Source organism: Chiloscyllium plagiosum, unplaced genomic scaffold (assembly GCF_037043375.1).
Source record: "Chiloscyllium plagiosum isolate Xiang-an unplaced genomic scaffold, Cpla_swu_hap1 HiC_scaffold_47, whole genome shotgun sequence".
Lineage (NCBI taxonomy): Eukaryota > Metazoa > Chordata > Chondrichthyes > Orectolobiformes > Hemiscylliidae > Chiloscyllium > Chiloscyllium plagiosum.
The window spans coordinates 44207052-44224716 of NW_028270185.1; positions in this window are offsets into that span (position 1 = coordinate 44207052).

The following is a 17665-nucleotide window of genomic DNA, read 5'->3' on the forward strand; positions in this document are numbered from 1 at the left end:
TCTGCTGTGTGTGAATCATACAACAATCCATCATCCAGCGTGATCACTGACTTTCCAACTGTATAAGATTTAGCAACTTCCTTCAGCAATCGCAGCTTCTGTACACAGCCACCTGTGCTGTGCCCAGTGTCATTTGTTGCCCCTGATCTGTCTGATCTGTTTAATAAACCTTTTCTGTCACTTCATCACATCCCCTCATAATTCTGAACTCATGAATAAAATAAGGCGTTAGACGAAATGTTAAACCAAGTGGAAGCATGCTATTCAGCCCAAGGAGTCTGCTCAACCATTCAACGAACTCAAGGTTGATCTGTTTTGGAGAAGCCGGTGTTGGACTGGGCTGTTCAAAGTTAAAAATTACACAACACCTGATAGTCACCTGACGATTTCCTGATGAAGGAGTGATGCTCCGAAAGCTCGTGTGCTTCAAATTAAACCAATTGGACTATAACCTAGTGTTGTGTGATTTTTAACATAGTTGATCTGATAATCTTAAATTCCTTTCTGCTCACTTAGCTCGACAAAGTTTCATCATCTTTCTGATTAACTATCTAGCACAGTTTGAAAATACCCAACCACACAGTCTCAACAGCGGTTACTGGAAAATGCCACAGATTCTTTGACCCCTGAGAAAAGAAATTACTCCTCATTTCTGAATAAAATCGGCAATATCTAATTCTGAGATTATGTCCTCTGGTTGCACGCCTCAGAGCATAGGGCAAGCCACCTGCCCGGATCTACCCTGTCAAGATCCCACGAATATTGAACATTTATAATTGTTATTATGTGATTATAGAGCTCCCCTCCTCCTCCTTTGTTTCAAGGAGAATAATCCCAGCCTAACCAATCATTCCACGAAGTTCTACTGTATGCAGAGTTAGCAACATATTAGTAAGTTTGTGCTGTCCCTTACAGCGTCCTAACATATTATTAAGGCAGGTGGTGAAATTTCGGCGAGGAAACGGGTAGAAATTTGAGATGCAGACGGGAATTGGCACTTGAAATCAGAAAGCGATTAGAATCGGATTGATCCACAGAAGGACCAAATACAGCGAAGATAACTCTGACAAATGAGAATCTAATCATATTCGATTGACATTCAATGGCTTCATTGTAACTGAATTCCTCCGTGTAATCATCCTGGGAACTAGTATTTAGGAAAAATGGAACCTGACCGACCATATCAAGAAGTTGACGACAAAAACCTGTCCGTGGGTCGACTTTGTTTGATTATTAACTCAACTCTTGTCTCCGTGAAGCCTATATCGTCCGCAACGCACAGATTAGATGTTTAACAGAACTCTCTCCATTGGTCTCGGTGGGTGCAGCTTCAATGCCACTGAAGGAACTGGGCTCCCTCCACGACAATGCAGCCACTTAACTGTATATTGTTCAACACCTGAATATTTATTCTCTTAACTGCTAAGGCACAATTGCATCAGAGGGCACCACATCGAAGATTCACTGGAGTAAGTCATCCAGGCTTTGTTGACAGAACTTCAAAGCTCAAAAATTGTACCGACTATAAGGATAAGGTTGAAGATGCACTGAACCTTCACCATTTGCAAATTACCCTCCAAGGCACATACCAGCATGACCTGGAGAGGAATCAGTGGTAAATTCATTGAGTGGTGAAGTAGGTTGATGGGCAAAGATTTATACTTCAGCCCTCTATCCTTCATCTTTCAATTTTTAAAAATGTAGGTTATTGCATAAACCAGACTTGTGCTCATTCCTTTGGTTGTTTCCTAAACTGGCCGTTGCTAAAGATCGAATATCATCCACAGTCTGCGGTCAACAATAGAAAATATTAAAAAAACATCTCGAACAACTGAATTTCCTGTCTAACAATATTCAGGGATCTGTGAATGCCCACTCCAAGATCTCTTTGTTCCTGTGCACCACTCAGAATCCTCACTGTTTTTGTTACAACTCCCCAAATTTACTACCACTCATTGGTCTGGATTCAAGTCCATTCGCCATTTTTCCTTTCCACATGATGGATACATCCCTGCAGTGCCTGACATTATTCATCATAGTCAACTACACGACTATGTATCGTTACTAAACTTCTAAATCATGACTCCTAATAAAAAAGTTTGAATTATTGATCTACAGGAAACAGTGGTACTTCACTGGGAACAAGCATCCAAACATGGTTCCTTGCTGCATGTGATGAGCAACTGCCATGTTCCAATCTCCAAGAGTTGCTAGCCCAGGATCTCGCCACTACATTTGCAGATGACACAAAGATTGGTACAGTAGCCAGAAAACATAGGGGGCTGTCAAATAATGAAGGGGAATATAGATAGACAGAAGAGTTGAGCGGAGAAGTGGCAAATGGTGTTCCCTTCAAGCAAATGTGAGGTGATGATTTTGGGGAAGTCTAATTCCAGAGCCAAGTATATAGTAAACGGAACAGAATGGCTAAACTTGATGAGAAGAGAGATCTGGGAGTTCAGGTCCTTTATAACCTGAAGGTGACTGCACAGGTTGATAGAGTGGTCAAGAAGGTATATGGCATGCTTGCCTTCACCGGATAGGGCATTGAGTATAAGAGCAGGCAAGTCCTGCTAAAATTGTACAAGAGATTGTTTCGGCTGCGTTTACCATACTCTGTACAGTTATGGTCGCCAAATTACCAAAATTATGTGGACGTTTAGGAGAGAATGCAGAGATGTTTTACACAGGTGTTGCCTGGTTTGGAAGATTCAAGCTCTAAAGAGACGTTGAGTAGGTTACTTCTGCTTTCAGTAGAAAAAAACGAGATCTACAATATCATGAAGGGTACAGACAGGGTGGATAGAGACAAGCTTTTTCCCAAGATGAGGGATTCAATAATGAGAGGTCACGCGTTCAATGAGAGATGTGAAACGTTTAAGGGAGATAGACATGGAAAGTATTTTACACAGAGGGTGGTAGGTGCTGGAATGCGTTGCCAGCAGATATGGTAAACGTAGGCATGATAGATTCATTTCAGGTGCGTCTGGACAGATGCATGAGTAATTGAGAAGCAGAGGGATACGGATGCTTAGAAATTGGGCGCATGTTTAGATAGTTAGTTTGGACCGGCTCAGTCTCGGCTGTCCAAAGGGCCTGTTCCTGGGCTGCACATTTTCTGTATTCTTTGTTCTTCTTTGTTCACTACACTACCGACTGTGGATTACAGGTGAAGTAGTGTTACTTCTGCAATCATAACTACTTATGCAAGGTAAATAAGCTTACAATTGTTTCAACCAAGAGCTGAGTCACAAGAATGAAACCTATATGAAGGAAATATTTAATTGTATTCATGAGCTAAAATGTGCATACAAGAATGAAAGGTGTCTGCAAACAATGGTATATGGTACCGACAAATAGATAAGGTGCAGTGAGGATGTAGGTTAAGCAAGATATGCATGCACATGCAGTAGTTATAAGCTTTTGTTTCCCATTTCTGCAAAAACAAAAAACAAACCGCCATTAAAAGGTCGTAAGGTTCTATATGGTTGGGGTGAGGGAGGAAATGTCACAAGTTGGGTAAATAGATCGCAGTGAAGGAGGATATACCTAACAGTTGACCACAGACAGGATGTGGTGAAAAGGCCAAGTAAAACCTGAACTTTGTCATGCACAAGGCCGGATAAGGCAAGAGAGAAAAAATAGTAATGGGCACCGGGTTTGGAGTCGAGAGTCCTATGTATATGCTAAACTCTGCGAGTCTATTTCAGGCACCACGCTTGCAAGCGTATAATAAACATGCTGATTGCTTCATATCTTGTCTCGCATGAAATTATTGAAGTGAGTGGGCTTAGTTTCTCATAATTGGGGGATCGTCTGCGATATTCTTCCATCGCCGGGGGGAGTGGCTAGCCCTGGACACTGGGAAGATGCTCCCATTCACAATTGAGGAGCGTTTTCTTGTCCAGGTTTTGTCTGCTCCTTTGGGAGACTGGTACGAATCCCACAGGAGAGACATCTGAATCAGACAGTGAAAGAAGGTCGATGAAAAATATGGAAAAGAAGGAGCCAGGCAACTCTGTTCACAGACCAATGTCAGAAAACTGACTTTTAAGTATTAACTTGGTGGCCGGGAAAAGTGGTATTTAATCGCTGAGGGACTGGTGAGGGCCCCGAGAAATGGGGGGTCGGCAGAGTAAGTCGAACTGTGATGGAGTAAAGGAAGAAAAAATCCCTGGTAACAATCCTCCTGAAAGTCCGTTGTGGAGGATGTTGAGGGACTGGACAAGTAACACTTGTACAAGGGAAAAAGGGAAAAAGAAATGATTAAATATTGTTGTTTAGTATGGACCAAAGAACCAATCCTTCATCCAGCTGTCATCTGGCCAAAGTATGATTCGGATGACGATTGGGTATGTCAGTATTTAGATTTGTATGCAAATAAAAAAAAACGAACTTTTCGGCAAGAGCAGGCGGACTACGCATCCTGTTGGAATGGCAGTTTGGGAATGATGGTAGTAAATCGAAAGGATTCTCCCTCTGCCCCACACAGTCCCTGAGATCCTTTTGCCAGTTTGCACTCCTGCCCCCCGTACCATAAATTCAGATTAGGCAAAAATGGGGGAGGAGGAGAGACAGATAGACAGGGACAGGGAACGGATGACCCACAAGAGCAGAACGAAGAGGCGGTGGGGGGGGATGTTGTTGTTCCCAACCATCAATCTGCAACAAAAGGATGGGAAGATAAAGTAGATGTAGAGGAGGCCTCTGGAGTATCTAAACGAACGTCTAAGGGCGTAAAACAAAAACAAAAAAGGGGAAGAATATAAAGACTTATCCCCTTAGGGAGGCACCAATAGGGGACAAAGAGATTAGGATTGTAAGTGCCCCCTTCACCAGTGGGGAGGTCAGAACATTTAAAAAGGAGATGAAGGTCCTGGTTGAAGATCCGGTGGGGCTGTCGGAACAAATTGATCAATTCTTGGGGCCCAATGTTTATACGTCGACTGAGTTAATGTCTATTTTGAATGTACTATTTACTGGGGAAGAAAGCGGACTTATACCAGGAGCAACCATTAAAATATGGGACAGGGAACTTCCCATTGGGGCTGGAATACTGGACAGGGAGAGACGGAGTTTCCGCTGTGAGACATCCAGTGGGAAAATGAAAACCCGGAGCATTGAGAAGAAATGATGGAATTGAAAGACCTGATTCTAAAATGAATAAGAGAGGCAGTTCCGAAGTCGCAGAATTTGACTAAAGCCTTTGAAGTTAAAAAGGAGAAACATGAGACACCCTCAGCTTTCTTGCAAAGATTAAGAGACTCAATGCGGAATACTTTGGAATGAACCCTGAGGACCCAGTGGTACAGGGTCTTTTAAAAGTATATTTTGTGACAAAGGAATGGCCAAACACAGAGGAAGATACTGAAGATAGAAGGGAGGAGTGAAACACCATTAGATGATTTGTTAAGAGAGGCACAGAAAGTGTTTGTAAAGAGAGAGGATGAGAGACAAAAAAAGGTGAAAATGGTGGTAGCTACAGTTGATGAGGTAGTTAAGGAAAGAATGGAACCGATAGTGAGCAACTGGACCGGCGGGTGGCATCATGTAGGACAGAGAGGAAGAGGGAGAGGGAGAGGAAAAGGGGGAGCATTTGACAGATGGTTTGGGCGACAGGGGCAGAGATGGAAGTCTCCGCAGGCAGAATGCTGTTATTGCAGAAACTCGGGCATTTTAAGCGGGAGTGGCCTGATCTACACAGGGAAGAAAGGGCAATTCCTCTTATGAATTTTGACGTAGAATAGGGGTGTCAGGGGTTCCTGCCCCCGGGGAGCCACCAGGAATACTTTATCAACTTGAAGTTGGCACCCTGTGGGGAAGAGGTAGTCTTCCTAGTAGATACGGGGGGCAGCACGGTCATCGCTGAATTTTCAATCAAAGAAAGTAGGAATGTCAATATGGTCAATTACTGTTTCCGATGTAAAAGGGGAAGGATTTACTGTTCCAGTATTTGAACCTATGATGATGGAAGGTCCGAAGGATACAGTCACAGGGGAACTGTTGTATATCCCTGATACAGGAAGTAACTTACTAGGAAGAGATTTAATTATCCTCTTAGGACTGGAGATTTGAATTCCAGAAAAAGAACTGGTTGCACATATGGCAATGTTGACAGAAGTTGTGGAGAGATAGATAGACTCTATTATATGGGCAAGAGAAGGCAATCGTGAAAAATACAGATCCGTCCCCTATAAATAAGTTTAAAAAGGAAAGGGGACGTTGTTTATGAGTAACATTATACCATTTCCATAGAAGGCAAACGAAGACTGCAGCCAGTAATTCAGGGGCTAGAGATGGACTGTTGGAGCCATGTATGTCTCCTTATAAGATCCTAATTCTACCAGTGCGAAAATTCGATGGAACTTATCGACTGGTGTAGGATTTGAGAATATTGAATCGAGTAGAACAGGTCAGGCACCCAGTGGTGCCAAACCCCATATACGTTATTAAGTAAGATCTCTCATGACCACAAATGGTTTTGTGTGATAGATTTAAAAGATGCCTTTTGGGGTTGTCCCTTGGGGGAGGAAAATAGGGAATGGGGAGATCCCGAGACAGGACGTAAATAGGAATACTGGTGGATCGTGCTCCCCCAAGGGGTTTACGCAGTCCCCGAATTTATTTAGACAGATGTTAGAACAAATTTTGGAGAAATTTAGCAGCCCCAAGGGAACTACCCTGTTGCAATATGTAGACGACCTATTAGTAACAGGAAAGAGAAGAGAAAGAGTAGTGGAAGCCACTAAAAGAATATTGAATTTCCTGGGTCAGCAAGGACTGCGAGTATCTAAAAACAAAATACAATATGTGGATTGAGAAGTGCAATACTTGGGACATTTAGTTAGTGAGGGAAAGCGAAAGGTCAGCCCGGAATACTTAGAGGGAATAGTCGGGATTCCGCTGCCTAGGACTAAACGGGAATTACGTAATTTTGGGGGTTTAATGGGATATTGCAGATTATGGATTAATTCTTATGCTCAAAAGACGAATAAATTATGTCTCAAACTAATAGAGGAGGAGCCAAAGTGTCTGAGTTCGGAAGAAGAGGAAAAATAACTATACAAGTAATTCAGAACTCATCTAATCCATCCCCCCATGTTTGCCTTACCTTCTCTAGATTAACCTTTCCAGCTCTTTGATACTGTAGATAAGGGAGCGGCTTTGGGAGTATTAACTCAGAGATTGGGAGGAATGTAATAGCCAGTAGCATATCTTTCAAAGCTATTGGATCCAGTATCCCGGGGGTGGCCTGAGTGTGTGCAGGCTGTGGCTGCCACTGCACTGTTGGTGGAGGAAAGCAGGAAGCTTACATTTGGGGGAGCCCTTATAGTAAGCACCCCACACCAAGTGATAACGATCCTAAACCAAAAAGCTGGGCGATGGTTGACAGACTCGCGGGTTCTGAAATAAGAGGCAATATTAATAGAAAATGATGATCTAGTGTTGGTCACGGACAATTGTTTAAATCCAGCTGCCTTTCTTTGGAAAGGGGAAGGAGACTCTCCTCAGAATCCAGGGCACAACTGCCTTGACATTATAGAATAACAAACTAAGGTCTGCATGGATCTGAGAGACGTTCCACTTCATGCAGGAACCTGACTTTTTATAGACGGATCCTCCCGGGTGAGTGAAAGGAAAAGACATAATGGGTATGCAGTCGTAGAGGGGACAAAAGGTAGTATGGTGGAGGCAGGAAGGTTGCCAAATGGGTGGTCAGCTCAGACCTGCGAACTATATGCATTGGAAAGAGCCCTTAGGGCGTTAGAAAATAAAGAGTGAGTAGCATATACTGACTCTAAATATGCATTTGGTGTTGTGCACACTGTTGGAAAGATATGGCAGGAAAGAGGACTCTTCAATAGCCGGGGGAAGGAATTAGCACATGAGGAGTTGATTAAACGGGTCTTGGCGTCCCTATTACTCCCCGAAGAAATAGTGGTAGTGCATGTAAATGGTCATCAGAAAGGAAATGAACCAGAAGTTAGGGAGAATAGATTAGCCGATGAAGTGGCTAAGGAAGCAGGCCTGGAGCCACAAGGAGTGGCAATTCATTCACTAATACCTACTGTCCCTGATCCCCGGAAGCTCCTATACTTACTGAAGGAGAAGAAAAAGAATTGAAAAATTTGTGGGCTGCAAAAAACAGCAGATGGGCAATGGGTGTTACCTGATAGAAGGGAAATGTTAAACCAAATGATGATGCGAGAGATTATGGCTGTCCTACATCAAGGCAACCATTGGGGAGTACAAGCAATGTATGATTTCGTTCTTAGGTAATATGGATGTAAAGGAATATATAAAATTGCTAAACAAATATGTAAGGGATGTATAATATGCAGAAAGGTAAATAAGACAGTCTTGAGAAAACCAACCCCGGAAGGAAGAGACGCGGGATTGAGACCCTTCCAGAGTATACAAGTAGATTATACTGAACTACCCAGAGTAGGAAGACTAAAATATATGCTGGTCATAGCAGATCATCTATTTGGTTGGGTTGAGGCATACCCCCTAGCTACTGCCACTGCGAGTGTGGTGTCTAAAACAATATTAGTGCACATAATCCCCAGATATGGGCTAGTGAACCGTATAGATTCCTACCAAGGAACTCTTTTTACTCTAAAGTGTTACAGGGGGTAATGAAAGGGTTGGGAATTTCCTGGGAGTTCCATGCTCCATGGCACCCACCACCATCAGGAAGGTTTGAGAGAATGAATCAAACTCAAACGACAGCTCTCTAAATTGATAATAGAAACCAGACTCCCTTGGACCAAATGTTTACCTATAACTCTCTTGCGAGTACGAACAGCCCCAAGGAAAGATTTGGGACTAACCCCGATGAAATCATATTTGGATTACCTTATCTGGGAACGAACGGAGAATTGACAATTCCCGAAACTAAAGACTTGTTCTAAAGAAATATATACTGGGCTTGTTCTTTGTCTCTCCTCAGAAAACAGAGTTTATTGGCACAGACTCCGCCCCCCTTGAATTCACCGTCCATCCCATCCGGCCGGGAGATTGGGGCTTAATAAAATCATGGACAGAGACTAAATTGCACGCGGACTGGGAAGGGCTCTATCAGGGTCCTTTGATTACCGAAACAACAATAAGAACAGCGGAGAAAGGCTGGACTGACTACACTCAGGTCAAAGGGCCAGTGAAATCTCCATTTAAGGAAGAAGTCTGGACAGCCGAATCAACGCAAGACCCGCTGCAACTCAGGCTGAAGACACTTAGAGTAACTGATTATACAGTGGCGACGCGAGCGCGGGATTATTTCTGTAAGATTGTGTATTAAGTTTTTTTGTGCTCCAGCACAATTTTTAGAATGCTGGGGATGCTTAGAGTTATGATGCTAGCTCTCTTAGCATTGGGATTTTGTCAAATATAGTTTTCATATGTGTAATTAGCGGTCCCTAAGTCTGATAATCAACAAGTAATAAACCTGATGCATGTAGTTTAGTAAATTTTGGGGATGTAGATAATCAGAGACAGTACCGCAGCTCAGAGATACATCTTAAGTCCTTTGGGGATGGTACTTGGTACAATGGTCCCATCACAGTACACCGGGCCCCCTTCCGACCAGCTCGCGATTATCCTGATAAAAAGTGTAACCCAATATACCTAATGATAAAGAAAAACACATGGCTCAAAGCAATTCTGGGAGGGGGGCACCTATGAAATACAATTAGATGAAACATTTGGGATAGAATTGTAAGCAAACGGGAAGGATTTCTCCGGCTGTTGTTTTCAAATTAGCGTAGGACAGGGAAAACGGGCAGAACTATTGGATAATAAGGTACAACCTTTCACCCCTCCCGATGATCCTAAAGTAGTAAAAATTATAGAGATGAAGGACTTGAAACAGACCATTGAAATATAAACTGGATACGGGGATGCAAATGCCTGGGTTGAATGGGTAAAGTATACTGCAAAAAGTCTGAACAAGAGCAATTACCATGCATGTGCCTCCCGTAGGCCAGTGGCCCAGATGGTTCCCTTTCCGCTCAGGTGTAAGCGAGACAGGAAGGGCATGAAATGTATGATAGCCCGGTAACAGGATAAGACTGCATGGAATGATAGGAATTGTACCTCCCTATCACTGATGTTCGCTCCCTTGGAGAAGATTAAAAAAAACCCCTATGTTTTCAGCTGCAGTTGGAAATCACACATTGTGTGTGGGTAGATGAAGTACAAGTCGGTCTAGAGATTTGGGGGAGCTGAAAGTGTGTACAGAGATTAAGAATGTCACCGAAACGGACAAGGGAGGGAACTAATCAGCACCAAAGGCTCCCCGAGCGGATCTGTGGTGGTACTGTGGAAGCAAAGTATTGTGACCCATCCTACCACCGGATTGGAGAGGGATATGTGCAATTGTACAATTGGGCAATTCCATTTACCCTGTAATTTGAGAAGGAAATGATAGTGGGGAAAAAGGAAAAGAGTAAGAGATCACTGTTAGACACTTCTTTCGATGACAGGATTTATCTTGATTCTGTAGGAGTCCCTAGGAGGCTACCTGATGAGTTCAAGGCTCGTAATCAGATTGCAGAAGGCTTTGAGTCAGCTCTCTTTTGCTGGGTAACAATTAATAAAAATGTAGATTGGATAAATTACATTTTCTATAATCAACAGCGATTTATAAGTCATACAAGAGATGCGGTTAAAGGAACATCAGAACAGCTTGATGTGACAAATAGGATGGCATGGGAAAACAGAATGGCCCTTGGTATGATTTTAGCAGAAAAGGGGTGTGTATGTGTGATGTTAGGAGGAAGCTGTTGCACCTTTATTCCTAATAACACTGCGCCTGATGGTTCAATTACTCGGGCCTTATGGGGATTGACTACTTTAGCAGAGGAACTGGCTGCGAATTCGGGAGTAGACACATCTCTCACGGGATGGCGTGAATCCTGGTTTGGAAAATGGAATGGTGGGGTGGTTTCCATCCTTACTTCCCTGATAGTAGTAGCCTGGGTATTGGTAGCCATTGGCTGTTGTATCATGCCCTGTATACGAAGACTGATTCAGACAGCCTTAATAAAACAGATACCCCTAAAATGGGATCAGGCAGAGGAACTTTGTCGATTAAATAACGAGGGGATGAGTGAGACCAAGATGGATGAAATCTCCAGAATGATGCTAGCGAATTTTGGGGGCAATGCATAAAAGAAAAATGCAGAAGGTAAGAAATGGTAATTAAAGAAAAAGTGTGAAATTTGGGATATAGGTAAAGTAGTGTCACTTCTGCAACATAATTATTTATGCAAGGTTTATGCACTCACAATAGTGTATAATGATTTCAACCAAGATCTGAGTCAACAAGAATGAAAACTAGGTAAAAACAATGACAGCAGATGCTGGAAACCAGATTCTGGATTAGTTGTTCTGGAAGCGCACAGCATTTCAGGCAGCATCCAAGTAGCTTCGAAATCGACGTTTAGGGCAAATACCAGAAACGTCGATTTCGAAGCTACTTGGATGCTGCCTGAACTGCTGTGCTCTTCCATCACTACTCATCAAGAATGAAAACTATGTGAAGGAAATATATAATTGTTTTTGTATTAGATAAAATGTGCATACAATAATGAAACGTGCCTGCAGACAATGGTAGATGTTACAGACAAATAGATAAGATGCTGTGAGAATGCAGGTTAAGCCAGATATGCTTGTACAAGCAGTAGATATAAGCATCTGTTTCCCACTTTTGCAAAAACACAAAAACAAACCCCAATTAAAAGGTCATAATGATCAATATGGTTAGGGAAAGGGAGCAAATGTCACAAGTCGGGGATTTAGATAGTAGTGATGGAGGATATACCTAACAATGGGCCACAGCAGGATGTGGTGAAATGGCCAAGTAAAACTTGTACTTTGTTATGCACAAGGCCGGATAAGGCAAGAGAGAAACAATAGTAATGGATACCGGGTTTGGAGTTGTGAATCCTATATAAGATATTTATTTGCTAAACTCTGTGTGCCTTATTCCAGGCACCACGCTTGCAAGCGTCTAATGAGCAAACCGATTGCTTCAGATCTTGTCTTGGGCTGAAATTATTGAAGTAAGTGAGCTTTGTTTCTCACAGTCTTTAATTTAAATTTACTGTGTTTTCTATTCTCTCAACTTCTCATATTAATTGCCCTCATTTTCTTCTTAACTTTGAGACAAATCTCAAAATTCCGGGCACAATAAAAGCGATATGAATTATAAATTAGTATCTGGACAAGAGAACCAATGAATAGCTACATAGACCTCTTGAACATGGTGGCTGGGCATTGAGAACAGAGGATCAGTGATTAGGACTTGTGTCTAACAGTGTTATGCACTTGGGTTTGATTCCATCCTTGGCCATATGTTTGTGTAGAGTTTGCATGTTCTGGTTTTCTCCCACAATCCAAAGATATGCAGGTTCGGTACATTGGCCATGCTAAGCTGCACGGTCTGTATAGGGATGTGTAGGTTATGTGCATTAGTCAGGGGTAACTGTCCAGTAATCTGAGAGCAGAATGCTGCTGAGTGGATTATTTTTTGGAAGGTCACTGTAGGCTTGTTGGGCCAAATGGCCTGTTTCCACACAGTAGGGATTCCATAAACTTAGAATTGTGTTTCGCTAAACAAAACCGACATTTTTTTTAAATGTTGCATTTAAACCTTATCTTTAACAGTCAATTGTCAATCTTGTAAAATATCTCAATGCTACAGAAATCAATGTTCAAACAAAACACTGCACATAAAGCCACACAAAGATCTTCATGACCATCTAATCACTGTTCAGTGGAATAATCACAGTAAATATCTTATTGTTCCTGAAATCAATCACCACTATCACAGTAAGATCTGGGTATCATTCCCTTCAAAACATGCAATCGTTGTCCCTCTGGTATTTCAGTTCAGTAGTTATACACCATACCAGTTGGTCAAAGTATGGTTATTCTTTATTATGAAGGGCCAAGGGTTCCAACGGCAAGAGATGTTGTTCGATCTGATTTGTTGTATGTTCTCAAACAAGTTTTCACTATAAATATTGCAAAAAAATGTGTTTATTTGGTCTTGTTCAACTGCTGATTTCAGTTCATGTTCATTAAGCATATTTGGAGAAAGTGAGGAAAGCTGTGGAGTTGGAAAAGTGCAGGCACATTCAAAGAGCAGGAGTATCGAAAAGATTCCTGATGAAGGGCTAATGCCCAAAATGTTGATTCTGCTTCTCCTTGAATGCTGCCTGACCTGCTGTGCTTTACCGGCACAACGCTCTTGCTATTAGAAATATTTGACTGAACATTCAGAGACAATACCAGAAGTTACCACTCTCAATTTAATTTACTGCGCTTTCTATTCACAGAAGTTTTCATGTTAATTGCTCCTCTTTTTCTTCTTAAATCTGATACAAATTTCAAAATACAGAACACAATAAAATTCACATGAATTATAAATTTACATTCTCGACTTAAAAACCAATGGAAGGCGATATAGAATTCTTGAACAGCCTACACATTTGAATGAAAAAGCAATTCCTTCTAAAAAAATGTTTCCACGTCTGTATCGTTTTCTCAATTCAATAATCCTGCAAGTAGTTTATAATTGTCAATTGATCTGTCTGAATGAGTACCTAATCAATGTCAATGTAACAGCTGAAACATTAACAACAGATTGATAACTGGGTGTTAAAGACCTTATTTGAAGCCAACAAATGTTTGGTATTTACTAGAATCCCACCAGAAAACATTCTTGAATCATAATACAAGAAATGAGATATGTGAGAGATGTGCAAACCTTATTTTTAAATGAACAAACTCCAATATTTTCAAAGCATTTCAATCTTACCGCCAAAATGAACAGATGAATGGAAAAAAAATCATAAACTGAACACAATTACATATTCATTTTGATCAAAGGACCGAGTAATATTTAGATGAATCACAACATTTACTTACATAGTAGGTAACCAGCTGACTGACAAGTAATAGGTGGGAGCATTTTTAGTTTCCTGAAGAAGATATCAACTTTATTTCCAATTTATAGCACGACAGAATAATGTTTGATGTGTATCAATTGTTTGAACTTGCCCCTTTGCAACAACATAATGGATCAATCTCATCGTAATCTTTAATTCTGCAACATTTTCAAATATTCTCCAGGAACTTATAAGCAACAGAATTAGATACAGGTATCCCCAATATCTGAAAGTAGAGCGTTATTATGAAACATTACATAAGCTGAAAAGGCGTAAATTGAAGAAGCTTTAATCTTTTTACTTTTTCTTCATAAAAGTGAAAATCCTCTTCAGATTTCTTTCAGTTAGAGAAAGCAGGGGCAGATGTAAGTCTTTTGTAAAAGCAAAGTGGCTAAAGCAACCTTTCAAAAAGTGGGGGATACGTGTACGCATAGTTCTTGATAACCTGACACAAATAAGTATCAGATTTTGTGATTATTCTTATAATAGATAAAAGCAGATCTAATGTTGGATTGAAAAGCAATTCAATCTGTGCTTGTGTACTCTCTAATCACCATTCAGAGCAGCTCTTGATATATTTCTGTTGAAGGTGTGATGTGAAACCTTCCCTTGGGTCTAGTAATGGAGACCCTGCCACAGCTCCACAAGCTCCTTTCATAATGTTCCCATTCAGGACGGCAGGACTGCAATATTATGTTTAATGTGGTAACTCAAATCAAAACTCATCGGCTGTTTATTGCAGTAATTTGGATGGGAATTGATTAGGTAGTTTCTGTGTGTGTAATGGACTGGAAATTAAACAATATTTTACAATAACAATGGAATAAGGGAATGATAAACTTAAATAAACAGGAATCTCATGACAATTCTTTGAAAGACAAATTGACAAAACTGTGTGATCATTGTACTTTGATTTCTAATATGCATCAGTCACTCAATGTGAATATTCAGCTGAAGACAATTTCCCTTCCTTTCAACAATGTACTACTTTCACAAATTCAAAATGAACAGGCATTGAAAAAGGAAGGAACAAGCAGATGGTAATTCGATTTTCTTTACCTAAACATGCGATTAATTTTAAGTAAGTTTTATATACGTAAAAAGGATACTTATTGTGGTTCGAAATACAATAAATCTGAGCATGAAGTGAAATATAATCAAATCAATTTAGCTGTGTTTTCTCAGTTAAAATACAGTTCAATATTCAAAGTAATCGAGTGATTGTACACTGCAATATCTTTAATTCAGTGCTGAGGAGTAATTCCACATTTATACCCCTTATAGTGAAGCAAACTTGTGCCAGGAGTCAGAGGGGGCAGGGGAGGTCCTGAACGAGTACTTTGCTTAAGTATTCACGAGTGAGTGGGACCTTGTTCTTTGTGAGAACAATGTGAAACAGGCTGATATGGTCGAACAGGTCGATATTAAGATGGAGAATGTCCTGCAAATATTGAAAATCATGGGGATAGATAAGTCCCCTGAGCCAGAAAGGATATAACTTAGGTTGTTATGGGAAGGGAGTCAAGGGATTACTGTATTTTGGCGATAATCTTTGCATCCTCACTGTCCACTGGAGTATTACCAGATGACTGGAGGGTGGCAAACGCCATTCCCTTATTCAAGAAAGGCAACTGTGATATTACTGGGAATCATCAATAAGTCAGTCTTACATCAATTGTGGGCAAATTATTGGAGCGGATTCTGAGAGACAGGATTTATGATTATTTGGAAAAGGATAGATTGATTAGAGATGGTCAGCATGGCTTTGTGAGCGGCAGGTTATGCCTCACAAACCTTATTGAATTATTTGAGGATGTGACAAACACATTGATGAGGACAGAGTAGTGGATGTGGTATGTCTGGACTGTAGCAAGGTGTTTGATTGGGTTCCACATGGTAGGCTCATTTAGAAAGTAATGAGGTCTGGGATACAGGGAAACCTGCCTGGTTCAATAATACATTGTCTGGCTCATAGAAGACAGGGTGAGATTAAATGGATAGTTTTCAGCTTGGAGCACGATGACCAATGGTGTTCTGAAGGGATTAGTTCTGGGGCCTCTGCTCTTTGTGATCTTTTATAAATGACTTGGATGAGGAAGTGGAAGGGTGGGTTAGGAAGTTTCCAATGACACGAGAGTTGGTGGAGTTGTGGATAGTGTGGAGAGCCTTTGTAGGCTGCAAGAGGACATTGATAAGATGCAGAGCTGGGCTGAGAAGTGGCAGATGTAATTCTACCAGGGAAAATATGAAGTTATTCATTTTGGAATTTCAAATTTGAGTGCATATTTTCAGATTAAATGCAGGATTCTTGACAATGTGGTGGAAAAGATGGATCGTGGGGTGCACGTCCATATATCCCTCATAGCTGACATCCGAGGTGATAGGGTTATTAAGACGGTGTATGGTGTATTGGTTTTCATTAGCAGGGATATTGAGCCTAAGAGCCACGTGGTTATGCTGCAGCTCTATGGATCAGTGGTGAGACTAGACTTACAATATTGTGTTCGGTTCTGATCACCTCATTATACATAGGATGTGGAAGCTTTAGAGAAGGTGCAGATGAGGTTTATCAAGATGTTGCCTGGACTGGAAGGCGTGTCTTATGAAGAACTGAGGGACAAAATAGCTCGCTTGATAGAATTGAGCGAACAAATGAGACAGTGTTTATTGAAAAGGATTGTTTTTGTTTAAAAATGCAGTTGATGCAAGAATAATATATTTTCCTCCATTTGTTTTCTTGTAGAGACTTTTTTTTAATTGTCATGATTCAATATTGAGATACTTGTGTCAGAGTGTGCAAAGGGGAGAGTGAGAGAGAAAGAAATTTTTAAAAAGCAGAAAGGAAAGGAACTGGCGAGCAGAGGAGCTCCAACTGTATTGTCTCACCCTACCAACATCTTATTGGGTGAGCTGGAATGCAGACTAGTCAAGGAACAACCTGACATAGTCATACGCACAGAATTTTAGCTTACAATGTCCTAGACACCACCGTCACCATCCCTGTATGTCCTGTCCCACCGGCAGGACATAGATGTAACTGAAATGCTGGGACATGCAGGGTTATGGACTAGGATTGGCAGAATGTGATCAGTGTGATTTATTTAACATTTCTCCAGAATATTAAACTCCAGTACAATTTGAAAAGTTATTAGCGTCATCAGACTTGATCGACAAATGTCAGAAAAAAATATCAGAAAGTTAAAGCACAGATCGAGGCCACTTGGACCATCCCATATGTGTTGACTGTCATAGAACTCCCTAGGCTTTACAGCTTTTGTACTCACCATTGAAAGCAACAATTTCAGACTGTGAACTCTGCCAAATATGTGGTTGAAATCATTGGGCTGGAAGCATGTTTCATTGCCCCAGATCATCAAATGTGCTATCTAAATGTACATCTTTTTTTCTATCTGTCTGAGTTAACAATCCGATGGACAGGTCAATGTCTGAGTGTCTTACCAAATCCCTGATTGAATCTGCCTTCCCCCACAAACTCAGGTGCCTCACCACTCACTGGGTCATGTGGAAACTCTGCCATTACAACGAAAACTGTTTTTGCTATCACCACTCCTCGTGCTTCCGCCTAATCCCCACTTCCCTTCATTAAATCCCAGCTGCCTCTAGCCCACCCACATGGGCATGATGAAGAGCATGACAGGAAAATGGATTGAAACCGAGAGTTCAATACCCAAAATGAAATAGAAAGAAGA